Below are 16,934 nucleotides of genomic sequence, written 5' to 3' on the forward strand. Positions count from 1 at the left end.
CCCACATGCACGGGTGGGGGAGGGGCAGAGAGAGGGAGAGAGAATCCCAAGCAGGCTCTGCTCTGTCTGCACAGAGCCTGGGGTGAGGCTGGATCTTACAAACTGTGAGTTTATGACCTGAACTGAAATCAAGCGTCAGAGGCTTAACCACTGAGCCACCCAAGCACCCAAGCGCCCCCTAAACATTTCTTACTGCCAGACTCTAAATCTTTTCCAACCTGGTGTAGTAAAATACTCTCATTGTGTTTACATTCTTCATTTCTGATTGCCAGTCAAGGTTGATTATTTTTTTCATACGCTTCTTGGCCATTCTTTTATTTTCTTCTTTGAAATGTTCCTATCTTTTTTTTTTTTTATTAAAAAAAATGGGTTTCAGCACTTCCTTCAGCTTTATGCAGTGCTGGTACCTTCCTTGTCAAACACCAACCCAGATAGCACCTTCAGAAAAAGGCCATTGCTGACTGTTTTGTTTGAAATGGCTTTCTCCATTCACTTTATCTCATCACTCTCTTTATGACCTTCATGGTATTATCACAATCTGTAAATAATCAAAATATTGTTTAAAAAACTTGGGTTTCAGACATACTGTATACCCACCATTTATCAAATGTATGTGTTGCACAAATCTCTGTTACGGTCTGAAGACTTTAGTGCTTCATCCATTACAATCCTCATTCACTCTATCTTCGGTGTAATGTGTGGTGATTTTAATATTCTCATGGATTCTTCTCCCCCCCCCCCGCCCCTCCAAATGTTGGCTTCTGACTTCTTTTTCCCTTCAAAAATGTTGTCCTCTTTCCTCATTGACTCATACTCTTGACCTTGCCTTTACTCCAAATTGTAGCCCTTCCATAATCACAATTTGAAACATTTTATTCTCAGAGCACCACCTCCTAACTTTTTAGCTTAGTCCTTCAAATATCCAAACTCTATTGGTCCTTCCATCCCTCTGATGAAATCCATCAATCCTACCACCTTTTCACTGAAACAGACACCATCAGGTCCTTACTTCCCTCCTTACCTAGAACTTAAATTCCATGGGCAGTCATCATAATCATTGTCATGTTTATATCTTTTTTCTCCCTTTCTTGTTTCCTGCTTTGTTGGTTAATATATTTGGTATTTTGTGGCTGCATTTGTGCAGCTGAGGGGGGCTGGAGGAAAACACTCAACCCCACTGACTAGTCTTACTTTAAATTCATGATCACCAACCTCAAGTAGGCTACTAATTGCTGCGCAGTGATCTTAATATGTTTCATTCATTTTTTCATTCTTTCAGATGAACACTGCATACTTTCTTCTCTCTTCAAACCTCTGATACCTCATCCCTTATTTTCTCACCTAGATGGTCACCTTTTTCTTTTTCACTGAGACAATAGAAACAATAAAAAAATATTTCCCCAAATTCCCATAATCACATCTCATTAAGCTTAATTGGGATTATATGTTGTGCCTTTTGTCCTCTTCCTATAGATGAAATGTCTGTGCTTCTAGCAAAGTCTACTCCCTCCATTTGTGCAGTTCATCTCCTCTCATTTTGGCTCTTCAAGAACATCGGTCTAGAATCCCCTTCTCTCTGTCCAGAACAAATTTTACTACCTCCATCAATTAAGTATCTTTAATATATAATTGAGAGGTAAAATTTTCCATCTTCAACAAAAACTCTGCTGACGTGACTTTCTCTTCCAATTTCTTCTTCTTTTTTTAATGTTTATTTATTTTTGAAAGAGACAGACAGAGAGAGAGAGAGAGAGAGAGAGAGAGAGAGAGAGAGAATGAACAGGGGAGGGGCAGAGAGAGGGAGGGGCAGAGAGAGGGAGACACAGAATCCAATGCAGGGTCCAGGCTCTGAGCTGTCAGCACAGAGCCCAACTTGGGGCTCGAACTCACAAACTATGAGATCAAGACCTGAGCTGAAGTTGGAAGCATAACCTTCCAAGCCACCCAGCTGCCCCTGTCTTCCAATTTCGACATTAATTTTCTCCCTCCTCATACACCAAAACGCTCAAATTAGTCAACTATATTTGCATTCTCTAATTTTCCATGTTTCACTCGCTCTTGAACGCGCTCTAATCAGACGTCTTCCCAGGCCAGTCATTTATAAGCGCTCTCATTAAGGTCATTAATGATCCCCACATTATGAAATCCTGTGGTTAATTGTCAGTTCTTCTCTTGAGTTATGAGCAACACTTGCCACCGTCACTCTTTCCTTTAAACATTTCCCCCCTTGGCATCCAAGACTTTTTACTTTCCCAGTCTGTCTCTGGCTTCTTCTCAAGTTTCCTTAGCTGTTTGCTCCTCATTCTGAAGGTGGGAATATCCCAGGACCCCTTTCTTGGCCTTATCTTTTTTCTGTTAACCTGCATTGCCTTCCTTTAAATGCCATCTGTATGTTCATGACCCCCAAACATGAGTCCCTCTTCTGTACTTTTATCACCAACATCCAACTGCATTGTCAGCATTTTCTCCTGGATATCTATTAAGTTGAGCCATGTGCAATTTTCATTTTTGTAGGTCAGAATGGTTGTATATTGCCAATTTTATGTATGTCAGTCTAATAATAGGCAGTCCAAACCTCAGGTCCAAATTTGAGCTCCTTGTATTTCCCCAAACCTGATCTTTTCAAAATGTTCTCCATCCCAGTAACTGGCAATTCCTTTCTGTTGCTCAAGCCAAAAACTTGAAATTATCCTTGAGAATCTTTCTTTCATGTATCACATGCATTCTACCTGGATATTCTGGGCCGTAGCCATTTTTACCATCCTTCCTGCTACCTCCTGCTGTCATCTTCATCCCTTTAGTGAATTACTGTGGAAGCCTCCTAAGTGGTCTCCTTGCATCTTTGTTTTTTTTAAAGTAATCTCTATGCCCAGTGTGGGGCTGGAGCTCTTGACTGGAGACCATGGGTCGCACGTTGTACTGACTGAGACTGCCAGGCACCCCATCCTTACATCTTTTCTTTGTTTCTTTTCAGGCTAGTCTCCACACATGAGCTAGAGTGATTCTATTAAACAGTAAGTCAGACCATGTCAGACTCTTCCACTTTCACTCAGAGTCAGAGCCAATATTTTTATATGGGTTTGCAGAGCTCTCTCTGTGTGATCTGGACTTCCTACCCCCATCACATCAAAGTGTATTTCCTGTGATTCTCCCACTTGTTCCTTCGGTTACAGCTCTCTGGCTGACTCTATGCTTCTCCTAGAAATGGGCAGGCATACTCACAAACTTTTCAGTCACTTTCTCCTACCTATCTATCTGCATGGTTCCTGATTTCTTTCAGACTTTACTGAAAATGCTCCATTTCTGAGGCTTTCCCTGAGTACACTGTCTAAAATGGTAATCTCTGACCTTCTACTTCCCGTAAATTGTTTGCACATACCAGTATTTAACATGGCGTGCATTTTCTTTATTTATCTTGTTTACCCTCTGTATTATCTTCACCAGAGTGTAAGCTTATGGTGACAGTGATTTTTACCTGTTTTGCTTTTTGCTATATCCTCAGTTTTGGAACACTGTCAGCTGCATAGTGGACACTCAACAATATATACAAATATATAAGTGATTTTTTTCTTTCATCAATTATCAGCATTTTTTAAAAGAATTTTATTTTAAGTAATTTCTACACTCAACATGGGAATCAAACTCACAACACCAAGATCAAAAAACACATGCTCCACTGACTGAGCCAGCCACTCACACCATGAGCATTCTTATTCATTATGAAGCTCTTCAAATATTGCCCTCCATTCCATTTTCTCTATTTCCTCCCTCTGGAATTCCTTTCCTCAAATAACGTCCTTTCCTCAAATAACTCCTCCTCCTCCTCTTCCTTCTCCTCCTCATCCTTCTTCTTAGTTTTAAAAGTTTATTTATTGAGAGGCAGGGAGAGAGAGAGAGAATGAGCAAAGGAGGGAGGGAGGGAAGGAGAGAGAGAGAGAGAGAGAGAGAGAGAGAGAGAGAGAATGAGCAGGGGAGGGGGGGAGAGAGAGAGAGACAGAATCCCAAGCAGGCTCTGTGCTGTCAGCGGAGAGCCCAATGCAGGGCTTGATCCCACGATTGTGAGATCATGACCTGAGCCGAAATAAAAATTCAGATACTTAACCAACTGAGCTACCCAAGCTCCCCTCTTTTAATTATTTTTATGGCTGTGCTCTTTTATGATAAATTATAGGAATATTTTAAAAATGTATCCAAAACTTTTACCTGTTTTGATTCTGGGGATTTTTTTTTTTTTTTTTTTTTTTTTTGGCTCTTATAGACCAAAGTGGTTGTCTTCTGGTATTTCTTTTTTTTTCAACGTTTTTTTTTTTTTTTAATTTTATTTTTGGGACAGAGAGAGACAGAGCATGAACGGGGGAGGGGCAGAGAGAGAGGGAGACACAGAATCGGAAACAGGCTCCAGGCTCCGAGCCATCAGCCCAGAGCCTGACGTGGGGCTCAAACTCACGGACTGCGAGATCGTGACCTGGCTGAAGTCGGACGCCTAACCGACTGCGCCACCCAGGCGCCCCTTCAGGTATTTCTTTATGTGTAGGGTGTGATGCTCTGGAGAAATAGAAGTCACTACTTATGGAAATAAAATTGTCTTAGGCTGGGACTTGAGGCTGATTAACTGCTGATTCTTTATTCTCTGGCATATAGGAGGGCACAAATTATAGTGTTTGTGTGTGTAGGTGTGTGTTTGCGTGTGTAAATTCTTTTTCTAGTTTAAGTGCTCTATGTTGATAGTCATATGTTGTTGTACTATGTTGAATTGAAGTGGTGAGAGTGGGTATTCTTGTATTGTACCAGATCTTATAAGAAAGATTTTCGGTTTTTGCTCATTGACCATGATGTCAGTTGTGAGATTGTCAATTGTGTCTTTATTGTGGTAAGGTAACTTCCTTTTGTATCTATTTTGTTGAGAGTTTGTATCATGAATGGATATTAAATTTTTTCAAATGCTTTTCCTGCATTTATTGAGAAGATCACATGGTTTTAAATCTTTCATTCTGTTAATGTGGTGTATGACCTTGATTGATTTGTATATGTTAAATCATCTTTGCATCCCAGGGACAAATCCTACTTGGTCCTGATACTTAATCCTTTTAACGTGTTGATGAATTTGATTTTCTAGTATTTCTTTTCTTGTGGTGTGTTTGTCTGGATTTAGTATGAAGGTGATAGTGGCCTCATAAAATGGCTTTGGAATTCCCTCGTCTTCTATTTTTTGGAAGAGTTTAAAAAGGATTGGTGTTAATACTTCTTTGAATGTTTGGTAGAATTTACCAGTGAAGCCATCTAGTCCTGGGCTTTTCTTTGTTAGGAGGTTTTTAATTATTGATTCAATCTCCTTATTTGTTATTGGTCTGTTAAGGTGTTCTATTTCTTCTTGTTCCAGTTTTAGTAGGTTGTAGGTTTCAGGGAATTTATTGGCTTCTTCTAGGTTATCCAATGGATTGGTGTATAATTGTTCATGATAATTCCTTAAAATTCTTTTTATTTCTTAGTTATCTACGTAATGTATCCTCTTTCGTTTATGATTTTATTTGAAATTTCTGTCTTTTTTAAATGTTTATTTATTTTTTGAGGGAGAGAGAGCGAGAGAGAGAGAATGAGTGGGGGAGGGGCAGAGAGAGAGGGAGACACAGAATCTGAAGTAGGCTCAAACCCATGAACTGTGAGACCGTGATCTGAGCCGAAGTTGGACATGTAACTGACTGAGCCACCAAGGCACCCCTCTTCTCTCTCTTTTTTTCCTGGTCAAGCTAAGGGTTTGTTTATTTTGCTTATTTTTTCCAAACAAAACCAAGTGTTAGTTTTGTTGATTTTTCTATTGATTTCTATTCTCTATTTGGCTTACTTTTGCTCTAATCTTTACTATTTGCTTCCTTCTTCTAACTTTGGGATTTGCTCTTCTTTTTCTAGTTCTTTGAAGTACAAGGTTAGGTTGATTTCTTTGAGATTTTTCTTCTTTTTTAATGTAGGTGTTTATTGCTGCAAACTTCTTTCTTGATACTACTTTTGCTGCATCCCTTAAGTTTTGGTATGCTCTCTTTTGGTTATCATTTGCATGGACTTTCTTACCCTTTCACTTTCAACCTTTGTGTTTCCTTAAATCTAAAGTGGGTCTCTTGTAGACAACATATAATTGAATTTTGTCCTCTTATCCATTCAGTATGTCTTTTGACTGGGGAGTTTACTCCATTTATATTTAAAGTAATTACTGATGGTAAAGACTTACTACTGATGTTTTGTTAATTGTTTTGTCTTTTTTGTAGTTCTCTTGTTCCTCTCTCCCATTGTTCTCTTTCTTCATGGTTTGATTTTTTTTTTAGTGGTGTGTTTTGATTCTTTTCTCTTTACCTTTTGTGTATCTACTGTACTTTTTTTTTTTTTTTTGGTGTGTGATTGCCATGGGGTTTGCATTGAACATTTTGTAGTTATAGCAATCTTTTAAAAAAATGTTTCTTTATTTATTGAGAGAGAGAGAGAATCCCAAGCAGGCTCTGCAGCGTCAGCACAGAGCCCAATGCAGGGCTTGATCCCATGAACTTTGAAATCCTGACCTGAGCTGAAATCAAGAGTCAGATGCTTAAATGACTGAGCCACCCAGACACCCCATAGCAATCTTTTAAAAGCTGATAACACCTTAACTTCAATTGTTTGCAGAAACTCTATACTTTACTCCCCCCACTGTACTTTATGTAATTGATGACAGATTTTACTTTTCTCTATATTGTGTTTCTAGTAACATATTTTTGTGGTTATTGTTATCCTTACTGTTTTTGTCTTCTAATTTATATACTACTGTTAAAGTGATTTATGCACCACTATTACATTATTACAATCTTCTGTTTGTCCTTATATTCACCTTTATCAGTGAGATTTATACTTCCATAGGCTTTTATGTTGTTGTTTAGATCTTTTCATTTCAACTTGAAAAACTTCCTTTAGGGTTTCTTCTAAGGCAAGTCCAATGTTGGTGAACTCCCTCCGTTTTTGCTTGGGAAACTCTTTCCTTTTTTTAAATGTTTATTTATTTTTGAGAGAGACAGTGTGCATGTGAGTGGGGGAGGAGCAGAGAGAGAGGGGGACAGAAGATCTCAAGTAGGCTCTGCACTGACAGCAGAGAGTCCAATATGAGGCCCAAATTCACAAACCAAAATGTGAGATTATGACCTGAGCCCAAGTCGGACACCTAACCAACTGAGCCACCCAGGAGCCCCTGGAAAAATCTTTTCTAGCTTTGATTTTTATTTATTTATTATTTAAAAATTTTTAATGTTTATTTATTTTTGAGAGAAAGAGACAGAGCATGAGCAAGGGAGGGAGAGAGAGAGAGGGAGACACAGAATCTGAAGCAGGCTCCAGGCTCTGAGCTGACAGCACAGAGCCCGACATGGGGCTGGAATTCATGAACCTTGAGATCATGACCTGAGCCAAAGTTGGACACTTAACCAACTGAGCCACCCAGGCACCCCTTTGATTTTTATTTTTAATTATTTTAATTAAAAATTTTTAATCATTGATTTTTAAAGGACAGTTTTGCCAGGTATCATATTCTTGGTTGGCAGTTTTTTCTTTAAGTACTTTGAATAAAGCATCCCATTCGTTACTGGCCTGCAAGGTCATTAATGACTGTCAAATCATTGTTTCTATGAGGAGAAGAGTGTTGGGGACTTCCTATTCTGCCTTCTTGCTGATGTCACTCCTTAGCCGTTTGGTTCTAAAGATGGGCTTTTCTACAGGATCTCTGAGAATACTCAATTTGATGTCCCTTAGAGACTTTACATTTTATGGAATTCTGAGTTGCTTTTTGGTTGTGAAATGTGAACACAAGGATTGATTCCCTGGAGTTTCACTGCTGTTATTTATTGTTAACAGTATCTAATAGGGTCTCTTCCAATGAGGTTCAAGAGTAGTTTTTCTTTGATATCTCTTCCAGTAGATGAAATCTCCTAACCAAAAATCACGAAGAGGCTTTTTAGGAAGATATGGTTGGAATGTGGACTTCCCTTGTTGGTGATTGGACTGGGTATAATATATGAGTCTCCTGCAATATTTTGCCATGTCTACATATAATAGGGCAGATTCTAGTATTGGAGGTAAATCTCTAAATGCATGGGCTTTCCAGTTACCCATTCATAGGGAGATAACCAATGTGTCCCCAAGGGAGTGGAGTGTATGGCCTCATAAGAGTTAGTAGTAATACACTTGGCCAAGGGAGTGTAAGGGTTTCTTAAGGTTTTGCTAATTTTATTTTAAGGATGCCATTGCTACTGTTAATCTTTCTAGGAGATTGTGGGTGGTAAGGACAGTATAGTTTTTGAGTAAGAGGCAATGCCTTCCAGAGATCTCTTATTTATTTTTATATTTAAAAAATTTTAAATGTTTATTTATCACTGAGAGAGAGAGACACACACACAGACAGAGACAGAGAGACAGAGAGAGACAGAGAGTGAGCAGGGAAGGGGCAGAGAGAGAGGGAGATACAGAATCAGAAGCAGGCTCCAGGCTCCGAGCTATCAGCACAGAGCCCTATGCAGGGCTCGAACCCACAAACTGTGAGATTGTGACCTGAGCCAAAGTTGGACACTCAACCGGCTGAGCCACCCAGGCATTCCCAGAGTTCTTTTATAATGATTCCCATAAAGTATATGCCTTGGTCATTGATAAAAAATGTGGTATACTTCAGGTTGGAAACACAACATCAAGCAGCTTTTTAATTACCATAAGGGCTGTAGATTTTCAGACTGGAAATGATATAACCCATCCTGAAAGTAGACATACAAAAACTAAAACATATTAATATCTCATGGGGGTGGAAGCTGGATAAAATCTATCTGATGGTGTTCAAAGACCCATTGAAACTTTGGTTCCTGGCTATGTGCCATCTTTATAGTGTTCCCAGGATTATGTTGTTGACAGATGATGCATGAACTAGAAAAAACCTCAGGTGTCTTTTAAACAAAACTGAGGTAAAATACACACAACATAAAAGTTACCACCCTAACCATTTTTAAGTGTACTGTTCAATAGTATTAAGTGTATTCATATTGTTGTGTAACCAATCTCCAGAACTTTTTTATCTTGCCAAATGGAAAGTCTATATCCTTTATACAACAAATCCCCATTGCCTCCTCTCACAAGCTCCTGGAGACCTCCATTCTACTTTCTGTTTTTTATGAGTTTGAGTCCTCTAGATACTTGATATAAGTAAAGTTATACGGTATTTGTCTTTTGTGACTGGATTATTTCACTTAGCATAAGGTCGTCAATATTTATCCATGTTTATAGTGTGTGTTAGAATTTCATTCGTTTTTAAAAAATGTTTATTTTTGAGAGAGAGAGAGCGAGAGCACGCGAGCAGGGGAGGGGCAGAGAGAGTGGGAGACACAGAATGTGAAGCAGGCTCCAGGCTTTGAATTGTCAGCACAGAGCCTGATGTGGGGCTGGAACCCATGAACCATGAGATCATGACCTGAGCCCAAGTCGTATGCTTAACTGACTGAGCCACCAAGGGGCCCCAAATTTTATTCCTTTTTTAAGGCTGAATAATATTCTACCACATGCTTCTGCCATATTTTGTATATCTGTTCATCCTTCTGTGCACATTTTGTTGCTTCCACTTTTTGGCTATTTTGAATAATGCTGCTATCAGCATAGGTATACAAATATCCCTTCAAGGACTTGTTTTCAATTCTTATGGTTATATACCTAGAAGTAGAATTGCTGAATCATGTGGTAGTTGTATTTTAATTTTTTGGGGAACTGCCATGCTATTTTCCATAATGGCTGCACCATTTTGCATTATGTCCAATAGTGCATAGTGGTTTCAGTTTTTCCATCTCCTTGGCTACACTTGTGCTTTTTCTCTTTCTTTCTTTCTTAATTTTATATTTTTGAGAGAGAGAGAGAGGGAGTAAGTGGGGCAGAGGGGCAGAGGAAGGCAGAGAGAGAGAGAGAGAGAGAGAGAGAGAGAGAGAGAGAGAGAGAGAGAGAATCTTAAGCAGGCTCCACACTCAGTGCAGAGCCGGACATGAGGCTTGATCCCACAACTCTGGGATCATGACCTGAACCAAAATCAAGAATCGGACACTCAACCAATTAAGCCTGGCACCCCTTTTTCTTTCTTCCTTCCCTCCCTCCCTCCCTTCCCCTTCCATCCTTCCTTCCTTCCTTCCTTCCTTCCTTTCTCTTTCTTCCTTCCTTCCCTCCCTTCTTCTCTTCTTCCTTACTTTCTTCTTTCTTTCTTTCTTTCTTTCTTTCTTTCTTTCTTTCTTTCTTTCAAATGGCAAACATCCTAACGGCTGTGAGGTGACATCTCACTGTAATTTTGATCTGCATTTATCTAATGATTAGTGATGTTGAACATCTTTTCATATGCTTGTTGGCCATTTATAGATTATATTTGGAGAAATGTCTATTCAAGTCTTTTGCCATTTAAAAATCAGGCTAGGGGTGCCTGGGTGGCTCATAGGTTAAGCCTCCAACTCTTGGTTTCAGCTTAGGTCATGATCTTGAGGTTTGTGAGTTCGAGTCCCATGTTGGGCTCTGCGCTGACCTTGCAGCGCAGCTGCAAGCAGCTGACCCTGCTTGGGATTCTCTTTCCTTCTCTCTCTGCCTCTCCCCTGCTCATGCTCCCTCTCTCTCTCAAAATAAATAAATAAACATTAAAAAAAATAAATAAAAATTAGGATTTTTTTCTTGCCATTGAGTTGTAGGAGTTCTTTATTATTCTGGATATTAAGATCACATCACATATGTAGATATTTTGCAAATATTTTCTCCCATTTCATAGGTTACCTTTTCACTCTATTGGTTGTGTCCTTTGATACATACAAGTTTTAATTTTTGATGTAGTCCAATTTGCTTATTTTACTTCTGCTGCCTGGGCTTGGTGTCATATCCAAGAAATTATTTATCAAATGTAATGTCATGAAACTTTCCCCTATATTTTTATCTAGTAGTTTTATAGTTTTAGGTCTTATGTTGAAGTCTTTTATCCATTTTGACTTACTTTTGTATGTAGTATAAAGTAAGGTCCAACTTCATTCTTTTACATGTGGATGTCCAATTTTCCCAACAAAGTTCGATGAGAAGACTGTCCTTTCTCCATTGAATAGTCTTGGCACTCTTGCTGCAAATCGTTACACCATATCTGCAAGAGTTTATTTCTGGACTCGTTATTGTATTCTATTGGTCTTATGTCTGTCTTTATGCCAATGCCACACTCTTTTGATTACTGTAGCTTTGTATAAAGTTTTGCAATCAGGAAATGTGAGAACTCTAATTTATTCTTCTTTTTCAGGATTGTTTTGGCTATTTGGGGCCCCTTGAGATTCCATATGCATTTTAGGATGGATTTTTGTGTTTATGAAAAAAACGTTGGTATTTTGATAGGGGTTGCATTAAATCTGTAGATGGTTTTTAGTAATATTATATTTTAACAATATTAAGTCTTCCAATATGTGAACATGGGGTGCCTTCCCATTTACCTTTGGTTTCTTTTAGCAATGTTTGATAGATTTCAGTGTACAAGTCTTTTGCCTCCTTGATTAGGTTTATTACTAAATATTTTATTCCTGGGGCGCCTGGGTGGCTCAGTCGGTTAAGGGGCCGACTTCGGCTCGGGTCATGATTTGGCAGTCTGCGAGTTTGAGCCCCGCGTCGGGCTCTGTGCTGACAGCTCAGAGCCTGGAACCTATTTCAGATTCTGTGTTTCCCTCTCTCTGACCCTCTGCCATTCGTGCTCTGTCTCTCTCTGTCTCAAAAATAAATAAACATTAAAAAAAATTTTAAAATATTTTATTCCTTTTGGTGCTATTGTAATCATTTGCCCTTTTAAAGGTTACCCACCATTGTTGATTTAAGATAGTAACCAATGAGCAGTTTTGTGGAGAAATTTAGCTAATATCCATATGAAATACTCTGATGCCATCAAGCATCTGTCTTGAGAGCATCAGAGATTATCTGAGTGAAAGGGACAACTAGATTTTTTTTCACTCTTCCTTTTTTAGGGACTTATTTGTGATGTTCTTTAATGGCTCATTTGAGCCACCCGAGGGATTTATACCACTGTAGCTTTGGTTAAGGCTGCTTGTTTGACATAGTGATCTGCTAGAACATTTTTGTTAGTTTGCATATTATCTATTTTTGCATGGGGTTCCACCTTTCTAGTAGCCACCCCTAGGAAATAGGAGTGCATTTAAAAGTTGCTTAACTTGTCTGTTTTTGAGGGGATACCAGCAGAGGTGAGAAATTACCTTTGCTTCCACACGTCCCAAAGTCATCTACTACTCCAAAAGCATGCCTGCTATAGTATATATTTACTTTCTGGTCTTTGACTAATTGACAAGCTGCTGTAAGTGCAATAAGTTCTGCCACGTGGGCTGATTTTACCTGAGGCAGAGGACTATATTCTAAAGGAGAGTTTAGATTAGTGATAGTATATACTGCTTGATAACCTACAGTCCCAGTTTTGAGGTATGATCCATCAACAAATAATATTAGGTCAAGGTTATCAATAGGAGTCTCTAATGAATTGGAGTGAGACACAGAGAGTTCCCTAACTGAGGTAAAACAATCATGGGCTTCCTCTTCTTTTAATAGAAGAGGAGAGTGGCAGGATTCAGGATATTGCATGGGTGAGTTATGTATGATGTGAAAAGGAAAGAGTAGTGGCATCTTATAGGTTATTAATTGGCTGGTTGAAAAATGTGGGTTCTGTTAATAGTAATATCTGTAGTGAATGAGAAACCATAAAATCAAGTGGGGAGGCTGGAACTTGTTCAGCAGAATCTTCAATTTTTTTCAATGATAGCTACCACCCTAAAATAAAGGGGATAAACCTTTCCAGGTGCATCAAAGGTGGGGCTATAATAACCAGTGTTTGTGGTAGTTTGTTTTTAGAGGTTGAAGTAGATAAAAATTGACATTTAGTGATCTCTAGAACTTGCCTCTGACAGACTTCTAACAAAATCCTCATTTATTGTACATGAGTCAGGTTCTACTTCCCTTTATGTCATGAAGCTATCAACTTGTTTTTTAATGTATGTTCATCCAAAAATCTTATCCTTGAAGTTAACTTCTCTAATGGATCTTTTTCTTCCTTACCTTTTAAAAAAGTAATAGATTTATTTTCTTTAGAATAGTTTTATGTTAACAGAAAATTGAGCAGATAGCAGGGAGTTTCCATAAATCACACCTCTCCCACACAATTTCCACTATTATTAACATCTTGCATTACTATGGAATGCTTATTACAATTAATAAGCCACTATTGGTACATTATAATGAACTCAAGTCCATGGTTTAAATTAAGGTTCACCCTGTATTGTAAAGTTCTAGGAGTTTTGACAATGCATAATGTCATGCATTCATTAATATATAGAATGGTTTCACCACCCTACAAATCCCTCGTGTTTCACCACCTCCCTCCCTCTGAACCTAGGCAATCACTCATCTTTCTACTGTCTCTATAATTTTTCCTTTTTCAGAACATTATGTAGTCCTTTCAGACTGGCTTCTTTCAATTAGCAATATGCATTTAAGGTACCTCCATGACTTTTCATGACTAGTTTCTTTCTTTCTTTCTTTCTTTCTTTCTTTCACACTGAATACTATTCCATTGTATGCATATATCATAGTTTGTTTACCTATCTGCCTGTTGAAGGACATCTTAGTTGCTTCCAGTTTCTGGAACAATGGTTTTTTGGTGGTTCTTATCAAGTTGAATTAAAATCTCAAGGTTTTGTCTAGATGGCTTATGCATAAATAGATACAAGAGCTTTTTGTAGTTAGAGATGCCTGGAGAAAGAGGCTGTTGAATGGCTTTCTTTAGGTTACAAAGGTGAGGGTTTATTACTGAGGACTTAGTTCATAACGGGGTGTTTCAATTTCAGAAAAATTTGGCACCCATTGTTTGCAATATCCAGTTAAAACCAAGAATATTCTTAATTGTTCTTTATGAGGGGTCTAGGATATGTTTGGATGGTCTTTAGCCTGTCTGGAGAGAATTTTTTTCCCACTTAAGATAGGCCATGTTCTAAATACAGGATTGTAGTTTGGCAAAATTATAACTTATCTTTTCAAACTTCATGTGTCTTTTATTTTAAGGCTGGGGGGCAAGTAAATTGAATCCTTTTATAGGCTTCCTTGTTCTCTGAACAAAGTAGGAGATTATCTACACATTGTATTGGAACCAAATCACAAGGGAATTTGGATCTTTTAAGTCTTGATTGAGGACCTGGGAAAAATAGGAGGGTGCTCTAGTGAACTCCTGAGACATGACTGTCCAGATAGATTGTTGTCCTCTCCAGGTGAAGGCAAAATGTATTGATCTAGAAGTACACTCAATAAAGGTGAAGATCCATTATAGAGAAGCAAGTGGTTTCAGGTGCAGTTGGTGATAGGATGGTATTTGGGTTAATTTCTACCAGGAAGTGAGGTATACCTATTTTGTTGATGGCTTTGAGGTCTTGAACAAATTTATATCCTTGTCTGTTTGGTTTCTTTTCTATTGGGATGAGAATGTTATGAAGGGCAGGGTATGAGAAGACCTTTGTATATAAGTCCTTTGCCTGTAGGTTTAGTTCTTCCTTTGGCTTCAAGATATGTTGGGGAAGTTTGGGTAGTGGTTTAGTAGAATGTAGTTGAACTTAATGGATTCTGTTTCCATTACCTTTCCTATGTCAACAGAATTTCTAGCCCATAGAGGGTCAGGTTGGGTGTCAAGATATTTATTTGAGTATGTATTAAATATGGAGAGTGCGAAGGTATATTCAGAAACGACACAACTGGTTATGAATAGAGAAGTCCTCTGAAACCTCAAGAAGGTTTCTCAGGTGTGATTATAATATAACAATTCTACGTGCAAAGTAAGTCTCTTCCTGTTAAATTTACAGGTGTGTTATCACAGAACAGGAAGAAATGTTTCCGATCAAGAGCTAAAGGACTTCATAATAGCTGACATATTATTCAGCCTTAGGTAGTATATCCACTGTATCATTTCTACGGCTTGAACCTTTTGATCCATTATTCTACTGTCTGCCTTGGCAGTTATGGTATTTTTACTTAACTTTGTGTGGGATGTCATTTTCTCTCCAAGCTTCCAGGAGCCACCTGCCTAACTGTGAACACTGCCTTACAGGGTCTTTGCCAGGATTGTTCAATCCTGTATCATGAGAGAGTGCCTCTAAATTGATAGACTCTCCCTTATCCAGGCTGATATCCAGCACCCTTAGTCCTATACTTGGCTCCTGCTGGTATATGTCGAGTGAGTTCTGTAGCTCTTTCAGGGCATATGCAGTCCCTTTCCGTATGTACAGGCCTCACATTTTCCTGACTGGGATTATATTGTATATAACTTTAGTCACTGGTCTGGTGGCAAAGAGATTTGAGGGCAGATCTTGAAGTTGGTGTGCGTTATCTTGCCAGGCAGAGGCTTCTGCATCATTTTAAGCAAGGGAGAGGTGCCAACTTTTTACAGAGAGGAGTGGGCCACTTCTGTGGTTCAAGAGGCTTGAGAGGGATCTGGGAATTTAAAATGTTCATTTATATCTGTCTGGTTGTCTCCAGGCAATGTCTTCGTGCTCAGTTAAGCTGTGATCTCACCATTACAGACTTGCCTAGTTTGGGAATTCAGTCTTTTATGGTGCTCCATTATCTGCACAGCAAATCCTGGGTTGGATTCTTAGGCCTCCCAATGACTCCTTTAGCTTCAAGAGACAAAAGTCTATTTGTATGCTGCCAAGGAGACTGTTTGAATCTCATATTTAGGTTTTATTGGTAATTAGTCACCCTCAGGCTTTCATTCTGCTTGTTTGTTTTTGTTTTTTCTTGCATAGATTTTATTTTATTTTTTTCTAACTAAAATTTTTAAAAAATGTTTAATTAGTTTTGAGAGAGAGAGAGAGAGAGAGAGAGAGAGAGAGAGAGAACACCAGGCTCCAGGCTCTGAGCTGTCAGCACAGAACCTGATGCAGGGCTCGAAATCACAAACTGTGAGATCATGACCTGAGCCAAAGTCAGATGCTTAACCAACTGAGCCACCCAGATTGCCCTCAAACTTTTGTTTAAATCCTAGTTAACATATAGTATAATTTTGGGTTCAGGAGTAGAATTTAGTGGTTCATCTCTTACATATGAAACCCAGTGCTCTTCGTAACAAGTGCCCTCCTTAATAGCCATTATTCATTTTGCTCATTCCCTACCCACTTAGCTCCATCAGTCCTTAGTTTGTTCTCTATTGTTGAGAGTCTTTTATGGTTTGCTTCCTTTTCTTCCTCTTTTTTCCCCTTTCCATATGTTCATCTGTTTTGTGTCTTAAATTCCACATATTGCTGAAATCATATGGTATTTGTCTTTCTCTGACTTATTTCTCTTAGCATAATACACTCTAGCTCCATCCATGTCATTACCAATGGCAAGATTTCATTCTTTTTGATGACTGAGTAATATTCCATTGTATATGTATACCACATCTACTTTATCTATCCATTCAGTCAATAGACATTTGGGCTCTCTCCATTGTTTGGCTATTATTGGTAATGCTGTCGTAAACATTGGGGTGCATGTACCCCCTTTCACTACTTTTCATGAATGTATGGATCATCCCAGCAGTAGTCATTTAATTCCATGATGTTTATAAATATTACTTCTTATAATTACTCTGTCCCCCAAATTTCTCAAGTGCCTGTGATATTGCCAATGCCAGTGTATTCCTTTCTACAGTATGTCAATAAGTTCACCATTGATTAAGATCTTATCTGCTTTGCTGTAGCATGCTATAGGCTACTCATGCTCCATAATTCAGCTCTGAAATCCATTTTAGTGGCTGCTTCCTATGATAACTCCTGGCACCAGCTGTATTGAATTGGTTTGGGAAGACTTCAATGGGGATTTTAATGCAGGAATTTGGGGGAACAAAGAAAATATGACTGGGCCGATGG

This window comes from Prionailurus viverrinus, chromosome C2 (genome assembly GCF_022837055.1).
Source record: "Prionailurus viverrinus isolate Anna chromosome C2, UM_Priviv_1.0, whole genome shotgun sequence".
NCBI lineage: Eukaryota > Metazoa > Chordata > Mammalia > Carnivora > Felidae > Prionailurus > Prionailurus viverrinus.